General features: G+C 35.9%; 1 pseudogene; it reads right to left on the bottom strand.

Moving 5' to 3' along the window:
• Nucleotides 1-4,746: 4,746 nt before the first annotated feature.
• Nucleotides 4,747-5,157, bottom strand: LOC101993100 (annotated as a pseudogene).
• Between the last annotated feature and the right edge of the window lie 19,465 nt (nucleotides 5,158-24,622).

The following is a 24,622-nucleotide window of genomic DNA, read 5'->3' as shown; positions in this document are numbered from 1 at the left end:
AAATGAACACAGTGTCCGTGTAATTATTTCGGGTAGAGCTAGCCATGTGGGCGGCCGGGTGCCGGGACGCAGCCCGCCGCTCCTATTTCTACAGAACAGTGCTATGGGAAAGCATTCAAATGAAATTTTCAGGATTTTTATACCAGAATGACTGCAACTGTAGACTAGCTTTCTAAGAATGGCAGATTATTTCTAATGCAAGCATTCCTAATTGTCAAGATTAAATCAAACAATACCCTACAGTGATGTTTGGGTTGGCCAGCACAATCTTGTGGTTGACAGTTAAAAGATGTAATACTTTATACAAAAAGCTAGATTTTCAGTTTTTAATTGAAAAACTATTAGAACATTTGGGAGTCCTGAGCCCCAGGCAATACATCTAAAGTTGAGTGACAGAATCCCCACGTGTCTTGAGGTACTTCAGAGGATGTCTTCCCAGAGGTGCACTGGCTTCTAACCTCGCCACACGTCATATGTTATTTGTGGACATAGAATTTTCTTAGCTCTGCCATTTTAAGAGAATAAGTGCTTGTATAGAAACACACAGAACAAGATCAGTAAGTATTTCATGTTTTCACATATTTGAAAAGGGAAACTGAACTCAGACTGGGATCTGTTATTTCAAGTATGTGTTCTATTGCTGGCCAGGCTCCAAAACAGTTGTCCTTTCCACTTTTAATACAAAATAAAACATCTAACCATTAAAAAATATTGCATTTGTCCATCAACCTATACAGGATATTTTGAGTGTAAAGAGGTTTTTCAAAAGATGATCTGGGAGTATTGATCAGGGTATGTCTATAAATTTTGCAGTGGACTTAAAAACTTTGAAGAGAAATGGCATGCAATGTGTAGTACAGTGACTTTAAAATTCTGCTATTCCTTTGGGAATAAGTCAGGGAGTTACATCTATAGACATGCTACTGTAAGAATAGGAACCCTCATAGGGTCTCAACTCTAGACAGAGAACTATATGCAGATAAGGAATGCTTAGAGTTTGAGTAATATCCTTCCTCAGGAAAATGCCCCAAAATTGATTTATCCAAGACCCAGTAGTCAACCCTCAAGTAACGTTCACAAAGCAACAGTACATAGACTGAACAACTAGTATGTATATATATAGAAATACTAGTTATTATTATATATTATTTTAGCTGTATATATGTATATATATGCATATGGCATACACATATATACATACCTATATAGTACACTATATATATATACAGTAAAAGAAATAGATATAGATAGAGACTTTGATTTGAGCTAGAGCAAAAGGTGGTACATAGTGAAGGTTGCAAAGAAGAAAGAAATTATATATATACATACATATACACACACACATAGCACCCTCCTCTCTGAAAGAAGGGGTGTAGAGCCTGCAGTGCTCTTGGCTCAGATATAAACATATAAACATTACCTAAATGTTCTATGACTTGGTTCAGGGGTGACTAATCCTGTCAGATCTCACTGATTTGAGAAAAGAGGCAGTTGACATTCATTGAGTATAAATTATTTTCTCATTCTAACCAGATCCAGTGGCGCAGGCCTTTAATCCCAGCACTCGGGAGGCAGAGGCAGGCGTATCTCTGTGAGTTCGAGACCAGCCTGGTCTACAGAGCTAGTTCCAGGACAGGCTCCAAAACCACAGAGAAACCCTGTCTCGAAAAACCAAAAAAAAAAAAAAAAAAACAAAACAAAAAACAGTATTACAGGTTACAAAGGTCTATTCTGAGACATAAAAGGAGCGTAACAATATTGTCAGACACTTCCTTTCTGCAAAGAAAAGGAAATGGGAAACTTATGAAATAGTAGCTATTCAGAGAATATATCTAAGAATAAATAGAAACTAAAGTCGGCCATAAGGGAGCTTGCTACCACAGCACATGTCAACCTGCTGCATTTCAGTTTGTATGGCATGGTCATAACTGTGTGCCCTAAGGTGTTTCAGCTTCAGCATTGCTGATCCATGGGGCTACACAGTTCATGGCTTTTTATCACAAGACGAGGTACCACACAATATATTCTTCTTAGCTGCATCTAAGGTTTCTAACTGTCAGATGCCAGTGGAATATGCTAGGTGAGAATGGTCAGAAAAGCACCACACATTGACTAACCACATCCTTGCCAAGAGCTAGTGAAGTGTATATACAATGGAGATGAAGCCATCCAAGCTATTGCTGGGAAAGGCGACTCCAGTGCCAGCTGCAAATTACATGAAAAGTATTATTTTCAAAATATTATAACAATTTCAAAGCATTCACCTAGACTTAAGGCTAAAGTTTCCTCTGTAGGATGTATGTATGTATGTATGTATATATATATATTCTCCCATGTTGCTACGCATTTTTTTAAATGCTCCACATTTTTTATTTTTTTCTTCCCTTGTGAAGCTGAGGTTCCAGGCTGTGCTCAAAATCACAGCAATCCTCCTTCTTTGGTTTCCAGCATCCTGGGATTATGTGCAGAAGTTAAGATAATCAGCCTGTCCCACATGTTCATATATTGCAGTTGTTAGAGATGGAAGTAAGATATTGGGACACAGATATTTAGGCCTGGGTTTGACCATTCTCTGCAGAGGCTAAGAGACACATGGGTATAGATAGTGTTCCTAGTCAGAGACCTTGAAACAACCAGTGAAATCTTGAGGGACAAGAAATTTATTCCTATTTATATATACTAAATATAAAATTGCCATTTTTTAAAACACAAAAGGAGCTTCATAGGTTTTTTATCACTTATCACATACCAGGAATATTCCAAGTATTCTAATGTTATATATCAACTCCTTCCATACCCATAACAAGACAATGAAGGAACTAGTATGTATCACATTACTTTCCACACAGAAATCACAAATGTTACCATGGCCATTGAGTTAGGATGCTAAGAAATAAAATATGCAATCAAAAATACATACAATTAATTATAACATAATTTTTATGCTTGACTATGGTTCTCTTTTCTCAGATAGACATAAGTTTTTATTATTATTTGTTTTGGCTACTATAGGTGGTATAATAAGTTTTATTTCATTATTGAAATTATATCTTTTCTGATAAATATTTTTAAAAAGTCAATTTGCCTCATTTTCAATTTATTTTCTTTATCAACTATCTAGGTTTTCATAAAGTACAGACCTACTTAATTTCTCAAGTGTAAATGAATTATGTATTTAGATAAAAGAACTAAACTAAGATGGGTTTTAAAGCTATATGCAGTTCTCTATTATATTTTAAAATGTTTTATTCACTATTATTTGATTTATAGACATTTCAAACTACTTTCTCTTTCTGTATTTTTTGCCTTCGCCTCTCTCTCCAAAAATTCGTATAATTGAAGGAACTTTTAATTACATAAATATCTTATTATTTGCTAAATAAGTTTATCACTAAAAGTAGAATATTTTATATACTTTTATGAATGAATTATACTTATCTATCATTTTAGAAAGTTAGCTGCCTGTGTAGTAAATTAAAGCAATGAACTTTTATTATTTTACATATTCCATGGGTCAGAAATCCAGATAGTACCTAACAAGGCTGGCCAGGCTCTGTGTCCCACAGGCATCCAGAAACTCAGCTTGGAAGATTTGTTCTCAAGGTGGCTGACTAGGTAGCTCCTTGCAAGACACCTTAACACTCCACTGAATGACACAGACTTATTTTCTCAGCATTTAAACTTTCCCAAAGAGTCCTTTGTGTGTTGTCTTGACATGCAAGTCCTTTGTCTTCAGTAAGTTATATAAAAGAATTAAGGCGAGTGGTAGTAGTGCACAACTTTAATCCCAGCACTCAGGAGGCAGAGGCAGGCGGATCTCTGTGAGTTCGAGGCCAGCCTGGTCTACAAGAGCTAGTTCCAGGACAGGTACCAAAGCTACAGAGAAACCCTGTCTCATAAAACAAAAAAACAACAAAAACAAAAAAATTAAGTATGGGTGTCATGTTATAGGCAAGGAACTGACATATGACCATTTCTACAGTGTAAGAGGGAATGACAGAAGTGTGCAAACGTGGAGAAAGTGCAACAACAATAACGCATTTATAGAGTGATTGTTTTGAGAAAACTTACTTGTCTCCTGAGCTACTCAGTTAATACTATGTGGTTATGGTAGTCAGAGTTGACAAGAGATTTCAGGAAAACAAACACTGCTTCTGCAAGATGAGCAGGGCTATTTGCTTTTGTCCATCAAGAGCATTTGATATGGCCCATAGCAAGGTTATTCAGATTACAGTAGGTGACTGTCATTCTCAGATGTGAAATGGGTCTATAGGTCTAAAGAAAACAACTGACCATAGTAATTTTCCATGATACAATTCACAATTTTCTGTGAAGATTAGGTAGCTAAAATTATTATTATTACAAATTTTCCCCTCCTTCCCTCCTCTCATTTTCCTCCCCCTCCCCCAATTCCTCTTCCCCCTTCTGCTCCAGTCCAAAGAGCAGTCAGGGTTCCATGCCCTGTGGGAAGTCCAATGTCCTTCCCCCTCCATCCAGGTCTAGGAAGGTGAGGATTCCAACAGACTAGGTTCCCACAAAGCCAGTACATGGAGTAGAATCAAAACCCAGTGCCATTGTCCTTGGCTTCTCAGTGAGCCCTCCACCTCAGCCACGTTCAGAGAGTCCGGTTTGACCACATGCTCCATCACTCCCAGTCCAGCTGGCCTTGGTGAGTTCCCATTAGATAGGCCCCACCGTCACAGTGGATGGGCACAACCCTCACCACCCTAAAATATTTTTTTTCTCAAGTCATTCTATCTTTAATAACCTGGCATTAATTCAAAGCATGAAAAACAAAAGTTAAGATTGTTCCTTTTACGGGAGATGCCCATTACGATAGACTCAGTCACGTGGTGAGATCGGATTCCAAACAGTGCGGGAAGGCGTCCCTGCTCACGGATTGATGTATTTGGTTACTGATAATCAGCCTGCGGGCCGGCAGCACAGGAAATTAACGAACTCTCAGAGAACAGGACGCGGTTGCTGGGTCATGAGCACCTTGAAGCGTTTCTTGATGGTGATTCGGTGTCTTGAGTATTTGTCGTCAGGGGAAAAGCGAGCAGTATGGGCAGAGCAAGTCTGTTGTCCCATCGGGTCAAATTTCTTTAACGTATAGACGCGATCTCCCTGTTCGTTGAGGTAATACTAGAGAAACATGACTGCACTTCAGTAGGAAGACGCCAAACTGTCTGCAGTCAGTCGCCTTTGCCAGGAGTCCCCTAAAATATTTTTATGTGCTTCTATAAGCTTACGTGTGTCATCATTGTATTACTGGGACTGGAGATTTGTCTCTGACTTCACATTTCCTAAGCAGGTACTCTACCATGTACTGCATCACTGCTCCATGGAATTGGAGATACTATTGGTAAATATGGTTTCTATATCATAAATCAAGTAGTTGAACCGTTTAAAGACCTGTCTAATTATGTGAACTAACATTTCTACATAATTAATGGACAGTTGTATAAAACACTCCCTTGTAAGAGCTTTGGTCAACACACAAGATAAATCCAGAGGTTTTTATGGAACAGAGAATTAAAAGCTTTTTGGTCTCATTTCAGTTCCCATATTTTGACTTATTTAAACAAAACAAAACAAGAACTATCACCCATAAAGTTCTGGTGTGGTAACAAAGTAGAATACACATCGTTATCTGTAAAGCTCATTAAAAGGTTTCTTCCATTTTAACCACATATGGCTAGCTGGGCTTTGTGTATAGTTCCAATTAAAGCAATATGTAGACAACATTGACTTCATTATCACATTTTAGAATTGTCCTTTTATCTATTAAGTTACATGCAAACAATAATATACTTCCTTCTGATTTGTGGGGAGAAAATTACTTTGTAACAAAAGTTATGTACGTTAAAATGCAATGACTTTATATTATAATTTTAAAACAAGTCAATAAATAGATGATTTTCCTTTGTTTAAATTACAGTTTGTCAAAATATTGATAAAATGTAACCTTTATCACCCCCAGATTTGTAGGGTCTTTAATCGTTGTAAGAATATAACAATATATAGAATCCAAAGAGTTTGGGTCCTTCTGTTTTCAAAAATTTTAGTTTTATGTTATTTTATTTTATTTTATTTGACTTTTCAAATATGGTTTCAATATGTTTATAGGATTTAATTATATTCTCACTGAAAATGTCAAATTCTATAAACAGCTATAAAGGGAACAATTAAACCCCAGAGTGGGCACAATTCTATCAAGAGATCAGACAACTCACTTTGGGGGATGGAGAGAATTAAAGTTACACAACAAGGTTATTCAATTTTGTATCATATAAGCATGTAATTTTAAATTAACCTGGAATAGATAGCAAAAAATGATTGTAAATTAATTGACTTTTGTCATTTAGAGACCAGAGGATAAGAAACAATTTTGGAATTGTTTTCTGTGTTGTTTCTAAGACAAAGTACTGGACCCATGCTCCTTGTTCACTTAAAGATACAGTATGCTGTCTCTCATTGACTTCAAAAAATTTGTACATAAGATTATATCACATAGTGAATCAAAACTATACATACTTGTGTGGGACAATACATGCATGTACAGTTGGATATTGTGTGTATATATGTCACAGGCATGTGCATTTCTTAATACGTGTATGCATCTTGTTTCCCTCATTTTATAGTATCTTGGTTTTTGTACATCAGAATTGGGAGAAACACACTTTCCATATAGCCTAGAGAGTGTCATCTATTCTCAAAGATTATTCAAACTTTTCAGTCCTGAGAATACTGGCAATGAAGTCTCTGATCTTCTAGACTGCCTGCAGACTAACTGATAGCAAGCTGGTTTGGCCCCTTTGATAACTAGATTTAACTTTAACACAAGAAAGCCACCTTGACTGAAAAAGCATGGGATAAAACCGGACTCTCTGAACATGGCGAACAATGAGGGCTGATGAGAAGCCAAGGACAATGGCAAGGGGTTTTAATCCTACTTAATATGCTGGCTTTGTGGGCGCCTAGCCAGTTTGGATGTTCACCTTCCAAGATATGGAAGGAGGGGGAGGACCTAAGACTTACCACAGGGCAGGGCACCCTGACTGCTCTTTGGACTGGAGAGAGAGGGGGAGAGGAGTAGGGGGAGGGGGAGAAGGGTGGGAGGAGGGGGAGGGAAATGGGAGGCTGGGAGGAGGCAGAAACTTGTTTTTTTTTTCCTTTTCTCAATAAAAAAAACTGAAAAAAAAAAAGAAAGCCACCTTGAATTTCTGATGGAATTAGATTAGGACAAAGAAGATCTTAGTTCTTTTTAAAGCACAATTCAATTGAGGAAAGACTGTATAGAGATTTGTTTGACCATAAAAATGTGTGTGTGTGTGTGTATGTGCGTGTGTGTGTGTGTGTGTGTGTGTTTGTATGAGTGTGTGTGTGTGTATGCTTGAGGAATTTTTACAGCAGTTTTAATTTTAATTTAAAATATTCAAAGAAATTGAACTACATTTTTATCAAGCTCTGATTTAAAAAGCCTTCTAAAATATTTCAAATTAACATCTTCCATAGCTCATATTTATTTCTCACAAGAGAGTTCCTGACTAAGCTTCATTATGTTAAGACTTCAATTGCATATCCAAAAATTGTACTTGGGTTTTGTCAAATGACAATTAATTTCTGATAGTTTTTAAATCTCTATTCCAGTTTAAATGCTTCAATGTTTCCATCCATCAAAACAGAATGAACTCTGTGTCTATAATAAAGTTCTTTTTTTAGACTAAATGATACATTTTTAACAGCTTGAAATGTAACATAAGCCAACATTAATTAAACTAATTTCGTTTAAGGTTTTAAAGACAAGAAAGACCACATGTAAGTCAGCTAAGTAAACCAATAATGTTGTAGACAGATTAACTTTTAACATGTATGATGTTATTACTGATTCTTAATGGTACTTATTTAAAATTATATATGGGATTTTAAATAATTGAGAATAAATTATCATGCTTTCACAAAATCCTATTTATTTGATTTATTTTATTTATGTAATAAATATTTATTGACTACATACTGAGTACTAGACAGTGTGGTATGAACTTGAATTTTAATGTTATAAATTAAAAATTCATTAGGAACAGGATATTTCAGCAAGAAAATCACAAGTCATTATTTAACCTCCATCTCTAATGAATAACATAAAAAGAGTGATGTATCAAAAATGATGATACTTATATTTTAAGAGGCTAGTAATAACCTTATGAAGGAACTGTGGCTTTTGTTGGTGTGGGCACTTTTAGATTAGTTTGACCAAACTAGCCTCCAGGTCACTGACTTGTGTATCTATATTGTTTCCGTAAACATTTTTGGATTATTGCTGAAAATTTACTGTATATTTTTGGGGTCTAAAGAAAATAAAGCATATAATATATAGAACAAATCATGTGAAAATAACAGTATTTCTATGTGGTGATATTTTGTTTGTGCTTTAACAAATAAAGCTTCCCTGAGTATCAGAGAAGCAGAGCAACCAACCACTAGTTCTTACCTCTACAAAATCCTCACATCAAATAGGGTATCCTGTTTCTATAATCCTCAGACTGAATGCCATCTTATGAAACCTCAGACTCAATCCTGAATTCCTGTCTCCTACTGCCTTATATTCCTCTCTCCATCCAGCCATATCATTTCCCATCTGCACCTCACTAGTTATGTGATTAAAGGTGTGAGCCACCACCCCTTGTCTCTCTTTCTCTTTTAGACTGATTCAATTTCATGTAGCCCAGGGTAGCCTTGAGATCACAGAGATCACTTTGCCTCTGTCTCCAGAGTGCTGGCATTAAAAATGTTTGCTACAACTACCTGGCTTCTATGGCTAATTAGTGAGGCTAGCTCCTCCCTCTGATCTTCAGGCAAGCTTTATTTGATAAAGCACAAAACACAATATCACCACATCTCTATTTTTTTATCTTTTTAAAATTTCAATATTAATTTGTGGATCATTATTCTCACACTGTCTCTTAAGACTATCGGAAGTGTGTGACAGAGAGTCAACAGGGGCCATCAAATCTTCCAGCAATTTAGGAGAACTTTCAAATTCACCCCTGTTGTTAGTTTGGGAATATGTCCTTTATCATACTGAAGCAGTCCCTTTTTGTTTAAATGGGCATTGGGAATGTTCACTTCTGCATTTCCAGAAATACCTGCATGCCAGATAGTCTCAGGAAATCTATGAAGTGCTTCAAAATAAGGTCTTCTAGTTGAAATCACTGCTTTTTTTTAGTGCTTCTATTATTATAATTATAATTGTTATTACATTATTCCTATTATCGTGTTTATCAGGTAATAAAACTTAGTTTTCCTTGGAACAATTATTTTAATTTTGTTATTTAATTTTCTCTATGATCCTATGTGTGTTGACTTAAAATATTTTCATTTTTTTCATTAACATAGGACTTAGTGGCAGACTGCATTCCTGAGTGATAGTCTGAGGTACCTTAAAAGTTGAGTTAAATGATTCACGTTCTGCTATATTCTCTCTCTTTTTTAGCATATTTTTATTGATTTTTTAGGAATTTCACATCATACACCCAGATCATACTTCAAGTCTGTCCCCCAACCAAAATAAATAAATAAAAGTAAAAAGTAGAAAAAAATCCAATTTATGTTATCTGTATACTCACTGGAGCATCGTGAAATTGTCAGTGGCCTGCCCCTAAGTAGAGCTGAGTCCTTCCCCTCCAGTGTCCCAGCCAGAAGTCGTCAATTGTGGAGAGCTATACTTCAACATCCCCATTACACATTCTGAGAACTCTTTTAGAGAGCTTCCTGTTTAAGTGGTTACTATTTTAGTTGGTGGGGTGGGGGAAAGGGTTGTCAGTACGGCGGTGGGCCGCAGCAAGGCTCACAGACATCACCATGGCTTCAGGCTGCCACACAGACATCTGGAGCACAGCCACTCAAGATCAATATGCTGATGACTGTGGTCTGTGCTGCAGCCTCAATCCATGTTGCTGTCCGTGAACCTTGCAGATTCCAGTGTCCTATTGAAGTGAGTGGCTTGCCTGTACTACCATTGGTAGCCATAGTTGGTCCATGTTGTTTCTGTTGCTCCCGAAGACACAAAATATTTTTTTTGGGGGGACAGGCTTTCTCTGTCTGTGTAGTCTTGTTGTCCATAAAGAAGGAACTCATGAAGGCTGGTCTTGAACTCAGAAGTAAAGTGCTCAGTCATGTTTTCAGAACAAGGAGAGAGAGAGAGAGAGAGAGAGAGAGAGAGAGAGAGAGAGAGAGAGAGAGAGAGAGAGAGTTTTAATCCCTACCACAGTATTAGTTTACAAACAACTAGCTAATTGTTGAATGTATACTCATGGTTTTCTTGTATAATTCCTGTTAGACTATAATAAGCCTCCTTGCAGGATGGGATGAATTCTATTGTGGCTCACAGTTTAACTGCTTTTCTTAAGGACATAGGGCTGTCTTCTATTTCCTTTTCTCTTTGAGTATTTACTCAGTTATTACTATGACCTGTCTTGCTGTTATACTAGAAAAGGGTGAATTGGAATAGCTTTATGTTTTTTTTTTAATTTCTCATTCCATATTCTATTTTTCTTCGATGTTGTCAATTTTATATCTTGGATATTTTCACCTACTTTATGTCACTTTTAATTCTTTTTGGTTTAAATAAAATACAGTAATTTTGAGGCAGCAAGGAAAGCTCATAGCATATGCTTCCTCCTACTATTGTGTTTTTAACTAGAGGAGTATTTCCTATGTCTTCTGTAGTTGTTGATGCAATAGAGTGCTGGCAATGTTCAAGCATGTACCTTTTATTAAAATTTCTGGGGTTTGTCTTAGAAACATCCCAAGTTTTCCATTTAGGAATAACAGAAGTTGATCAGTGTCAGGCCTCTCTGGAGTAAATAAAGACCATTTACATTTCCTACTGAATTATTGAATGTAGATTTTCATATTATTATTATCTATGACAGGGATTGAGTTACAGAATGTTATTCAAATTATTTTCCCTTTGGGGATATGTAGTTTCAGCAAACAGATCAGAGTACAACAAATATATATTCAGCTATAGTGTAAATAAATATACATCAGGATGCAGTATGAATACAAATGTTGTGTTTATGATATCAACCACTCCATTCTACCACTCTGCACTTGATCTCTGGAATTCTAGAGGAAGCATATTGCTCTTCCCTTTGTCTTATGAAAGAAAAACTTACAAAAAGATCCCAGACAGAGCAACAGAAGAGACAATGTACATCTGCATTTCAATTAATTATTTTCCAGCGTTTGATTTAAATCAGAGTACTTAGAGGAAATCTTGCCTGCAGATGTAAAACACTGGCAGTACTGTTTGTCCTGGATCCCTTCTCTCCTCTGGTATCCTCCATATTTTCTCTATGTACATTTCTTTTTTTTTTTCAGATGTGTTATCTTGACTTAATCTGCACTGCAACTTCTTTTTTTTTGTTTTTTTTTAATTTTTTTTTAATTTATTTATTTATTGAGGATTTCTGCCTCCTCCCCGCCACTGCCTCCCATTTCCCTCCCCCGATTAAGTCCCTCTCCCTCATCAGCTTGAAGAGCCATCAGGGTTCCCTGACCTGTGGGAAGTCCAAGGACCGCCCACCTCCATCCAGGTTTAGTAAGTTGAGCATCCAAACCGCCCAGGCCCCCCCAAAGCCAGCACGTGCAGTAGGATCAAAAAGCCATTGCCCTTGTTCTTGAGTTCTCTGTAGTCCTCATTGTCCGCTATGTTCAGCAAGTCCGGTTTTATCCCATGCTTTTTCAGACTCAGGCCAGCTGGCCTTGGTGAATTCCCGAAAGAACATCCCCATTGTCTCAGAATGTGGGTGTACCCAAGAACTTCTTGAAGTTTGCGTACAAATGGATGGAAATAGAAAACACTATCCTGAGTGAGGTAAGCCAGACCCAAAAAGAGGAACATGGGATGTACTCACTCATATTTGGTTTCTAGCCATAATTAAAGGACAGTGAGCTTATAATTCTCAATCCTAGAGAAGCTAAATAAGAAGGTGAATCCAAAGACAAACATATAGGCATCCCCCTGAATATTAACCTTCATCAGGCGATGAAAGGAGACAGAGACAGAGACCCAAATTGGAGCACCGGACAGAAATCTCAAGGTCCAAATCAGGAGCAGAAGGAGGGGGAGCACGAGCAAGGAACTCAGGACCGCGAGGGGTACACCCACATTCTCTATGTACATTTCATCTACTTGATGCTCACAGTCATCATGACTCAGTATGCTTTTTTAACTATATTCTTATTTTTGCATACTAATGATTGAATTTATTCTGTATTTATTCCAAAATTAAACACTGTCTAGTATGTTAGTTGCTGTCTACACATGCAAATATATACACAAGGTGGAAATGTCCTCTCTTTAACGACGTTCACAACTGGTAACAGAGTTTGATAAGCAAAATTGTAATTCTATCAGTAGACTTCCTATAGCTTAATATAAATTTGTGGGCATTATACATTGAGCAGTATACTCCTCATAGAGGCAATAATGTGTAGGGACTCTGTAGCATACTTGTGGATCATGTAATAGACAAAATAAAACTGAACTTTAAGTAAATAAATTGAAAACATTCATCATTCATGCAGATAAAATACCTTATTTTGTGTACTTAAAATTTGAGGTTAATGCTAATAGCAAAAGTGCTCTAATTAAAAATAAAGTTTTCTCAGTACTATTTGTAAATCACAGAAATGTACAACCAATTATAAGAAAAGGCAAGTTTCAACAAGAAGAGGTCATACTGTTTGTTCTCTTTGTTAAATAAGGATGGTACTTATGAAACTCACGTGGAGAAGGGACCAAAGTCACATTCAAAGCAAAAACTGAAGGCTGGATATAGCAAATGCACATGTGAGACAGGGGAGAGCAGGGAGGGCCCTGTTTTATGGGCAGCGTCTACTGCTTCTGGATGTACTCACTGCAGATCATCTAAAAATAGCACATAGTCACACTAGCTCACTTTCTGACTGGTCTGTTTAAAGGGCCTCTTGTTATTTAAATTTACTACATGCAAAAGGGTAAGTTTGACATAAACTGAAAGATGAATCAGTAGCCTAGAAAACTAGTAATACTGAATGATGGTGTTTGGAGTACCAAGCTTCATGAGTTGTATTTATTTTTGTTTTGTTGTTTGTTCCTCTGTGTGTGATGGTGTTGATTCTCAGCAACAATAAACAAGGGAAAAAGACACTCTAACTGTCAGTCTGTGTCTTATAACATTCAAAATGTAATATACTTTTTTGGTAGATTGTTTTATTAGAATTATTCTCTATTTTTCTAGCATTGTTATTATCCTTCGATTTAGTGATGACCTTCATTTGCATTTTATTTCAGGACAGCAGGGTTTTGCCCTCTTCTTCCATCTTCTATCTTATCAGTCACTGTCATGTTGTTACTGTCAGAAGTTTCTGCTCCTCCCTGCACAGTGACTGACAGTATTTGGAAATGAGAATTCTGACAACCAATGTTTGCTTATAATCCTTTCCACTTCATAGCAGGGAAATCTCAAAGTAAAAGGGGCATTCTTATCCAGCTCACAATTTCAGTGTCTCAGGATTTCAAATGACATATTTGACTTTGGTTAAATTTTGAATTATTAGATCTGCTATAACTAATTCCTAATAGACACAGGCTATTTCCTTAGTCTACAGTATCAGATGCAACTTGCCAAGGTTCACTGTTCATGTAAGCGGTACTCTAATTCTGGCTACAAAGAACATTTTCAATAATATTATCTGGTTTATCATAGGTCTCATGATTCTGATTTTGTGAAGCTACAAAGCATCACACTTCATAATATACATAGTATTTTGCTTCTTTGAGCAATACTGGAAAGAATTCTCTTACCAGTGACCCTGTGGATTTACAGGCTCATTAGTCTAAGTGCACTACTAAGTCATTTCTTTAGTTAAGCTGATTAAGTGATGCCATGAAGGGCAAATAACTTTTATGCTAATTAAAAGGAATATGAATTCTATCATGGTGCTGCCCTCCCAAGATCCATAAACAGAATGGTGTTCATTTCAGTTCTCTCTAATAATATTAATATGTAATAATATTAATATGTGTAATCCTACATATAATTAATTATATTACCACATATTAATATATAATTAATGCAATCCATTATATTTTTTATTAATTATAAAATTATATAATTGATGCTATATCTAAATAAGTACTTAATATAATATAATTAATAAATTAATATATAATAACATTTTTAGCATGTATTATGTTGTCACATAAGGAATACTTCGATTAAATGTGATTCTAAAGAAAAGTAGTTGTTGGTTCCAGTTGGGAAATTATTATCATTGTGAACTTTTTATTTGTTTTTGGGGCCATTCTAAATATTTTGCACTCAAAACACACAAGTGAGGGGAGTTCAGAGAAACATTGCTGATAAGTTCAAGGATTGTTGAGTCTTGGTTGTTCTGTTACAATTATTCTTCCTAGTCTTGAGACATTACTTCAACTTTTGAAACTAGATAAAACTAGATGAAAAGGATCCACAAGAGTATTAAAGAGCGAAAAAAAAAACCTCATGAAGATATAATTATTTACATTGAGGTTTTCATGCCTTACAAAGTGCTTCTAAACATTTTCTCTTCCGTAAAATGATAGAATAAAAATAGCGATAAGAATAATAGAGCAAAATGTGAAAGATAGCTGAGTATTTGGATCTTGTGGGGCAGACATCTCTGCACGAGGCCTTATTTGCACATCTTACCACAGGCCGGACAGCAGTTCCTCTTCAAGTCCCCACCATCCACTTCATAATTTGTGTGTCTGTGACCCCCTGATTCTCAATTGTAATAGTAAATAATCTAGATAAATATAGGTGGTAATGATCTTAGCTCGTGTATTTATAATAATACTTAGTGTTTTAGGAGGCAGCTTGTTTATTCCCGGCTGCCCAGACTCAAAATAACCACACAGAAACTGTATTAATTAAATTACTGCTTGGCTCATTAGCTCTAACTTCTTATTGGCTAGCTCTTACATCTTAATTTAGCCCATCTCTATAAATCTGTGTATCGCCATGTGGCTGTGGCTTACTGGCAAGGTTCCGATGGCTTCTCTCTCTGGTGGGACTACGTGGTGTCTCCCTGACTCCTCCTTTTTTCTCCAAGCATTCAGTTTAGTTTTCCCTGCCTGCCTCACTCTGCCCTATCACAGGCCAATGCAGATTCTTTATTCATTAACCAATAAAAGCAACACATATACAGGAGAACTTCCCACATCAGCTTACAACATCAAACTTTTTAAAAGAATAATAATATAAAAAGCCTGCATAATTTTTATGATAAGAAATATCAGAAAAGGTTTTCATCTGTAGAAATTGAAAGACATATAAAAATAAAGGTCTGAATTTTCTTACAGAATGTTATTCATATCTCAAATATTATACAGAACCAAATTAATTAAGTTTGAGTGGTCAATTTAAAGAGAATTCAACAATACCCCTGTTAGCATGTAATCCTTCCCAATTCTAAATTCAACATGAAGATATTAGCTACCTTTTTATATATTAAAAATTAACTGAGTGATCATCTTATTACTTTTTAAAACTACAGAAATACCTATGGAGCTAAGAGTGCACTTCAGTTGTCAATAGATTATTTATCAGTTATAAATAATGATATTTTGGTTTTCCTTGAATAGCTGGTTTCACATCTGAACCAAATCTACCAATGCTAATAAATGGATTACAGATGTAAAATAACACAGCACATTCTTATAAGCCATGAGAGTTAACTACTTAAACGCCCAGTTCAGCATGGCATCTTCATGCCTCAGCAAGGTCAAAACAAAATTGTATTTTTTCTGCAATTGAATTGCTGTTTTCATGAAGAGGGTACTACTGAAGGACAATGAGGAAAGGTTCACTGATGCTGCTCAATAGCATTTTTTCTTGCTAGAACCTTTATTTAATTTTTTGCTAAAAATTAAGCATTAAACTTTTCTGTGGTGTATGTGTATCCCTATAACATGCTGTGTGTAATTTGTCTAAATCCCTCTTTTACAAAGCTCATGATAGCAATTAAAATACTTAACATAATACGTGTAGTGGCATTCCATTTGTATTTTAATAAATAAAGCTTGCCTGAAGATCAGAATAGTAAAACAGCCACACTAGCTTGCCATAGACGTGAGGCAGTAGTGGTGCATGACCTTAATCCTAGAACTAGAGAGGATTATAAAATGGGAGGAGATAGATCTCAGTCTCATACTCATTCTGAGGTGTCCTGGAGGCAGAATCTCTACTTTGGACTGAAATAGAGCTAAGAATCAGAGGCTGGCTGCTTTGCTTTTCTGGTTTGTTGTAGATGGAGCAGCTGGCTGGGTCCCACTGCCCAACTGGTTTACACCCAGGCTGGCGGGCTGCTTGTCGTCCCGGCCACCCAGCTAGTTTATGCACAAATTAATCACATGGAGATCTGTATTAATTAAATTGCTGTCTGGCCCATTAGCTCTAGCCTCTTATTGGCTAACTCTCACATCTTGATTCAACCCATTTCTAATAATCTGTATGTTACCACGAGGCCGTGGCTTACTGGGAAAGATTCAGCATGTCTGACCTGGCAGCTTCATGACAGGCAGCTCTCTGCCTGCCTTCTTCTTCCCAGAATTATGTTCCGTCTACTCCACCCACCTAAGGGCTGTCCTATCAAAAGACTAAGGCAGCTTCTTTATTCAACCAATGAAATCAACACAAATGCAGAAGGACCTCCTACACCACTGGTTTTCAGGTTCAACCCCAATATCTGTTTCTGAGCTTTTATTAATAGTGCTTCGAGTATGAAATGAAAATAAATGATAATACAAACACATTATTTGAGTATGCAGAAAGAATATACAAAAATTTTAATTTTAAAGTATAGCATGCAGAATGGAGGGATGTCTTGGGGACAAGGTTTTTTATGTGCAAGTAAGAGGACCCTCCCTCTTCTGTGATGTGTTACTGTATAAGCTGCTGGGAGTTTGTAGTGTCTATGGCTATGTCACATCCAGTTTTTTCCTGTGTATCAACAATTTTCTGGCTCTTGTATTTTTTATACCCCTTCTTTCATGAAATTTTTTTGAACTTTGAGGTCACACTTAGGGTGGAAAACTCAATCATAACTTATTCTTAGCACTTGGGGTTGGTTGTAGGTTTCTGTATTAACCAATCATGGCCTTTTCATGAAGCCAGATATGAATTTACTCCTGGGTTGCTAGCCTCAAGTCCAGTGAAAAAGTGATTGGCTATCCCTACTGCAGTCATACTACAGTCATACTCTACTTCACTATATGGCACAACTTTCTTGCAGATGATTATTACATCTCACGGGATTCACAGCCAGGTACAGTTGTCCTGCCCAGCATTCTGTGTATTATCTTGGGCATATTAAAGTAGACAGTAGGGAGGAATCCTCCAGCAAACATGCAGCACAATTTCTTTGTGTCCTGTCACCAAAGTCTACAATGTCCTCAATAGGGTCTTCTCATCAAATTCTGGTGGATAACAAGAGGTATAGCAACATACTGTATTATTTGAGGAACTCCGTGACCAAAAACTCATAGGAAGGTATTATACACCTTTCACTGCAATTTTTGTTTGATAACTATGGGTTCTGAGGGAGCATTATTCATCCATGAAGGGAGCCAACATTCAATGTTTTTTTTTTAATGATATTTAAATGAGATTATTGAATAATAGATTCTACGTGACTTTTCGGCATATACTTAGTTTGATTTACCCCTCCCACCTTACCCTCTTTTTTTCCTAGATATTTCAATTCTCAGCAGACCTTCCTTCCACTTTCATATAGGATGTGTGTGACAGCACAATTCCCTGTCTTTAACTGTCTTTTTCTATCTTTCTGGACTTGACCAGTTCTCAATGTGATGAACACTACACTTAAAGCTCATATGCATTATAGGGAATAGAATTCTTTGGGCATATTCCCTGTTATATAACTCATCTATGCAGCATACTAGTATTATTTTTAGCTGTTTGAGGAAATTTCTATAATTACTGTATTAGTCTGTATTCCCTTAAACACTAAATAAGAATTAACTATTCTCCACATCCTGATCAGTATTTGTAGTTATTTGTTTCATTATGACAGAAATAAGACAAAATCCCAGGGAATTTTAATTTTTATTTCTGTGATAGTTAAATATATTGAACATATTTTAAATATTTGCTACCATTTGTATGTAATCTTTTGATAATTCACTGTTAAGTCACATATGGTAAAATTGTTCATGCCATCTTAACAGTTCCTATGGCTGTCTTAAAACATCATCATCACAAAGAAGAACATTTTGGAAAAAGGCATTATTTTATCTTCCAATTCTCAGGTCATACTCAAGTACTAAAGGAAGTCAGGGCAGAAACCTGGAGAAACAGCTGAAGTAGAAGGGCATGGACAAGGGCTCCTTACTGGCTTGGTATTCATGACTGGTTCAACTACTTTCGTACACCACCCAAAATAACTTTCCAGGGGTCACACCACTCTCAGTGAGCTGGGCTCACCAAATAAGCCATTAATCAGGGAAATGTACTATGACTTGACTACAGGCAATCAGATGGATACATTTATGTTTTAAAACTAAGGTTCCTACTCTTAGATAACCACAGTTTGTGGATAAGTGGACAGTGCATCAACCAAGACCATTCACTCTCTTGATTATTTTTACTTTGCTTTGTTCTTCTTATTGTTGTTCACTTTCTTGATGCTTAGTTCTTAAAGTTCTTTCTATATTCTAGATTTTAATGCTCTGACAGATGTCAGGCAAAGATTTTTCTCTTATTCTTCATGCTGTCACTTCACTTAATTGGTCAGGGGTGGGAGCTCATGTTTACTTCATCCTCTCATCCTTGGTCCCCACCGAGCTTGGCTCTGTAGAGGCTCTGTGTATACAGCCACAATCTCTGTAAATTCGTATGTGCATCATTCCTGCTGTGTCTGTTTTCTTGGTGTCATGATTTCCATGGTGCCATCCATCCTTTCTGGCCCTTACAATATTTCTATCCCCTCTTCTGCATAATTTTCTGAACACTGAGAGAAGATACCTGGTGAAGACAAACCATTTAGAATAGGGAATTTCATGGTCTCTCACTCTGCACATTGTCCAGTTGTGGATCTCTGTATTAGTTCTCATCTGCTTCTGGGGGAAGCTTTTCTGATGATGGATGAGCAAGATACTTATTATATTTGTCCTTTTGGGTCTTGGATACCTCACTCAGAATAATTATTTCAGATACGTTCATTTACTTGTGAATTTCATGTTTTCACTTTTTTTTAACAGGTTGGGAATATTCATCCCATAGTGTAAATGTACCACATTTTTCTATGTTCATTCATCTGTAGAAGGCCATCTAGGCTGTTTCCAATTTCTGACTATTGTGAGTAGAACAGTAATGAACATGATGGGCAGATCTTTCTATGGTAGGATGTAGAATCCTTTGGATAAATGCCTAAGAGTGGTATAACTGGATCTTGAAGAATTTTTATTGTCCTGAAGAACCACCACACTGAATTCCATAGCGGCTGGACATACTGCGCTCCACCAACAATGAATAAGCATAACCTTTTCCCTGCTTCCCAGTCAGCACATGTTGTCATTTATTTTATTGGTCTTGGAATTCTGGCTGGTGTGAGATGAAATCTCAAAGTAGTTTTGATCCACACTTCACCAATATCTAACGATATTGAACAGTTTAAAAGGTATTTCTCAGTTATTTGAGAGTTCCTTTTTTCAAGAACTCTCCTTTTATATTTGCATCCCACTTTCTAATTGAGTATTTATTCTCTTAATGTCTAGTTTTTAGTTTTAGTTTTTTTAAAGGTTAGTTATGTATTTTAGATACTAGCTCTTTATTGGGTGTGTTCAATCTATTCTCGTTATTTAGACTGCTGCTTTTTCTGAATAATGATGTCCTTTGTTTTATAAAACATTTTAGTTTCATGAGACCCCATTCGTTAATTCATTTTCTTAGTGTCTCTGCTTTCAGTGTTCTCTTCAGGGAGTCTTTTCCTATGCCAATGAGTTCAAGACAATTCTCCACTTTCTTTTCTGACAGAATTTACACTGATGTCCTTTACCCATTTGGTTGAGTTTTGTGCAGATGAAAAAATAACGATTCATTTTACATTCTTCCATATGAACTCATCAAGTTTGATCAGCACCATTTATTGAAGATGCTATCTTTTTTCCAGTATTGTTTCTAGTTCATTTATCCAAATTCAGGTGTCCATAGGTATTCAGACTTATGTTTGGGTCTTCAGTTTGATTGCATTGATAAATATATTTGTTTTTATGACAATATCATGCTTCTTTTAAAAAATCCTATTGTTCTGTAATACAACATGAAGCAGAGAATGTTGATACCTCCAAAAGTTCTTTTATTATTCATTGTTGTAATATGAGCGGCGGGGCTCTGTCCCCAGCACCCCTGCCGCCTGCTAGCTTATGACCCAAAATAATTACACAGACACTGTATTCTTTTAAACACTGCTTGGCCCATTCTGCTTGGCCCATTAGCTCTAGCCCTTACTGGCTAATTCTGATTTCCCGATCAACCCATCTCTAATAAAGTGTGTAGCTCAGGTCTTACTGGGAAAGATTCAGCATGTCTGACCTGGCTGCTTCATTGTGTGCGTCTGCCCAGGAGAGGGGAGCATGGCGTCTCTGAACTCACTTCCTCTTCCTCCCAGCATTCTGTTCTGTTTACTCCTCCCACCTATGTTTTAACCTATCAGGGCCAAGCAGTTTCTTTATTGCTTAACCAATGAAATCAACAGATTGATATATGACACTCCCACATCAATTCATGATTATTTTAGCTATCCTTTTTTTGTTGTTGCTCTTTTTGGGGTTTCTGTCTTTCCATATAAAGCTGAAAATAGCCCTTCTAATTTCTATGAAGAATTATGTTGGAATGATTGGGATTGTATTTAATCTATAGGTTGCTTTTGGTATGATGGGAATTTTCTCACATGTTTGTAGAACCCCATAAAATATTTCCAAAAGTCATTAGGTATTCAGGCACAAAGCAATTCTCAACAAATATAGGAAAGTTGCAGTAACCTGATCTCAGTAGAATAAGTTTTACAGATAAACAGCATGAGAAACTACATAAAATTCCCCAACTTGAGGCAATGATGAATGGGTAACTGCAGGAATATTTTAAATTCTTTGAAGTATATAGAAACAATGACACAACATCCAAAAAAACATGGAGTTAAGGGTTGTCTCCAAAGAAACCAATTTTTAGATTTGAGTGTCTACATTTTAAAACCAGAGAGATCTGTAATAAATAGCAGGAAGCATTGAGAAAACAAAACAAAAGAAACCCCAAATTAGTAACATAGGAGAAACAGCTAACATCAGGGAAGACATATATTGTAAAAATAATAGAAAGCAATACAATAAAACAAGAATTTGGTTCAAGAAAAGCATATACAATGTTGACAAACCATTAGCCAAATTAACCAAAGTAGAGAGAAGACCAAATTAACAAAATTAGATAAGAAATATAAGACTTTATACCACGTAATTTTAAAATCCAGAAAAACCACAAGGAAATACCTTAAAACACTATGTTCCAAAAAATAAAAAATAAAAAGAATGAAATAAATTTTTAGAATCATATATATATCAAACTTAAAAGAAAATAAATAATTTAAGCACAGCTATAGAGAGCAATAGGAAAAAAAAGAAAAGAAACAAGTGTTTAGTTGTTTGGGGTACAATATGCTGCACATATCTGTTAGGTCCATTTGATCTAAGAAATTATTTATTCCAAAAATTTTTTGTTTATTTTTGTCTAGCTCATATGTCTAATGATGAATTTGAGATATTGAAATCACTTACTCTTACTGTGTTGAGATTAATCTTGGACTTTATATCTGCTGGCATTTGTTTTATAAAAGTGAGTGAGCCTTTGGTGCATAAATTATTTAGAATTTATTTCACCCTGCTGAATTGTTTCTCTGATCAGTATGAAGGGATTTTCATTATTTTCTGATTAACTTTCCTTTGAAATATAGCACAGTTAATGCAGTACAGAAACTCCTTTATAGAATGATCCTACATACTGTTTATCTGATTATCAATATTGCCATCATGGAAACCATACCCTGGACCTCTACAAGAGCACCAAGTGCTCTTAAATGTGGAACCATCTTTCCAGTCCCCTCATTTTTTCATGTAGAAACCACATATTGGTGAAATTGTTAACATTTTTCCACAAGCAAGCTTTCTTCTTCTATAGCTGGAGCAGAGCAGTCTGATTTTATGTGAATACCTTCGTCTACTGAACGAATTTATTGTCGGTTCTTTTTTCCCATTGACTATACCCACCCTACCGAGGCTACTTCCTGATGTAGGAAGTAATTTATTTACTGTAGTACCCTTTGAATTTCTCTTCAGGCTGTAGTCCATTGCTAATTTATTAAAGTATTTACTTCCTGCCTCAAGTGCAGAGGCTTTATCAAATGTATTTCTATTACTGTCACACACTCCCTCTTCTTAATTAGCCTGACGAAATCTGTGTAAACACTGACTGTCAGTAGAAGTAGATTTCTTTTGTACTGAACTCACACTGCTTTCCCGCAAACATCGGCGGATGCTAATTCACTTTGATGGAGGAGATGGAGTTGGACATTTAAATTTAGTCGCAGGATAAAAAGAAGAGATCATTGCAATTACTGAATATATAACCTGATGTCAACGTGATTCAAGATACTCTGCTCTAAGATGGCATTTTTGCTCTTCCTAGCAAATAGCCAGTAAAACAAGTAAAAAACAAAAATATACAAAAAAGGGGGATAAAATCTCGAAATTCAGAATCTATATTGGTGAAACATTATTGAAAACCAAAACTCAAACAATTTTTTGGCTTTTTAGCTCAACAGATTATTTGTCTGACTGAGCTGAGAGAACAAAAACCAGTCAATTCAAAAGGGTTTAGCAACAAATAATTATCTAAGGTGTAGAAATTGTAGCCAAAATTATTGAAATTGAATGTGAGAATATTAAATGATAGATGTTCACACTTCAGACCCTGGCATATTATTGCTTCTAATTCTGATGAAAACATTTATTCTTATCATGTAGTTTCATGTTAAGACTCAATATCAAGAGTATGTTGAAGTAGCCCATTATGAATTTTGAGAACATGCAATACAGAAACTATGTAGCTGAACTTTTAAAAATTTTTAAAAATTCTGAGACTATCAAATCAAATTGTGTTTGATAATTTAAATATGATGAGAATTATTTTGTGAATCAACATTGACTGACTTATAACAGATAAAGCCTCTTAATGCCACATCACTAACCTTGTTAGATTGAACCATTCTATGGCTTTATCGACCCCACCTTCTAAAACGGGTTTTAAATGAGTACACAATCATAGATATAATGTCATAAATGTCATTTCTTCGATTTAACATTTGAAGAGCAGACACTTGGATAAACTGTCACCCAAGCGCAGCTTACATATGAAGAAATCTAATGTCCTCTAAGAGGATGAAGTGAACCATGGCTACAGAAAAAAACAAGTCTAAGTGTGCTTGTGATATGCCAAGAAGGATTTTTACAGTTTAAAGTCTTTCAAGAAAAATATGAAGAAGATTGTAAACACAATCTCTCACAAATCCATTAGCATCGCCTAATGAAAATAGTTCATTAACTTTTGTACTAGAGTCAGTTTCTGGCCTTAATAATGTTGGATTCTTGCCCTACAAACATTTCTGCCCTGTATTTGGTCAACCATTTGAACCATTCATGAAATTTTTCTCATGACATGCATGGACTACTAAACTCAGATGCATTAGTTTGGGTGAGAGGGGATTTCAACTCCCCAAAATATCTACACAGCCTATTGTCACAATGCAAAATGTCTACAGTGTGTAATTTGTGGTATTACCTTTTATGATAATTAAGAAGAAATAGTGTGGTGGCTGTGCACTTAGTAGAATAAATAGGGTTTTTCCAGTGTTTTTAAAATGATAACCAAAATGAAAAGGGAATATGTAGGTAAAGACTGCTCATTTATGTCCAGACTGCTCAGACCCGAATAATGACACAGAAACTAAATTAATTACAACACTGCTTAGCCAATAGCTTAGGCTTCTTATTACTTAACTCTTGCATCTAAAATTAACCCATTCCTATAATTATATATTTCACCATGAGGCTCCTGGTTTACTGGTAAGATTCCAGGGTGTCTGTTTCCTTTGGAAGCTACATGGCATCTCCTTGACTCCGTGTACTCTCTGCACACATCCCTTTTTGGATTTTTCCAAGTGGAATCTTACCAGTACCACAAAACCCAAAGAAAATAAAACACTGAATATATAAAATGTAATGACTGATTTTCTTTAAAAAGCATAATATATATATGTATATACATATATATATGGAGGCTGCTCATTTGTTCCTGGCTACCTAGTCGCAAAATAATCACACAGAAAGTATATTAATTAATACACTGCTTGGCCCATTAGCTTTAGCTTTTTATTGGCTAACTCTTACATGTTAATTTAACCCATTTCTATTAATCTGTGTATGTCCATGTGGCTATGGCTTACCAGCTAAAGTTCTGAC

Source organism: Microtus ochrogaster, unplaced genomic scaffold, assembly GCF_000317375.1.
Source record: "Microtus ochrogaster isolate Prairie Vole_2 unplaced genomic scaffold, MicOch1.0 UNK12, whole genome shotgun sequence".
Classification (NCBI taxonomy): domain Eukaryota; kingdom Metazoa; phylum Chordata; class Mammalia; order Rodentia; family Cricetidae; genus Microtus; species Microtus ochrogaster.
The sequence above is the reverse complement of the archived record's forward strand: the minus strand, read 5'-3'. Positions and strand labels throughout refer to the sequence as shown.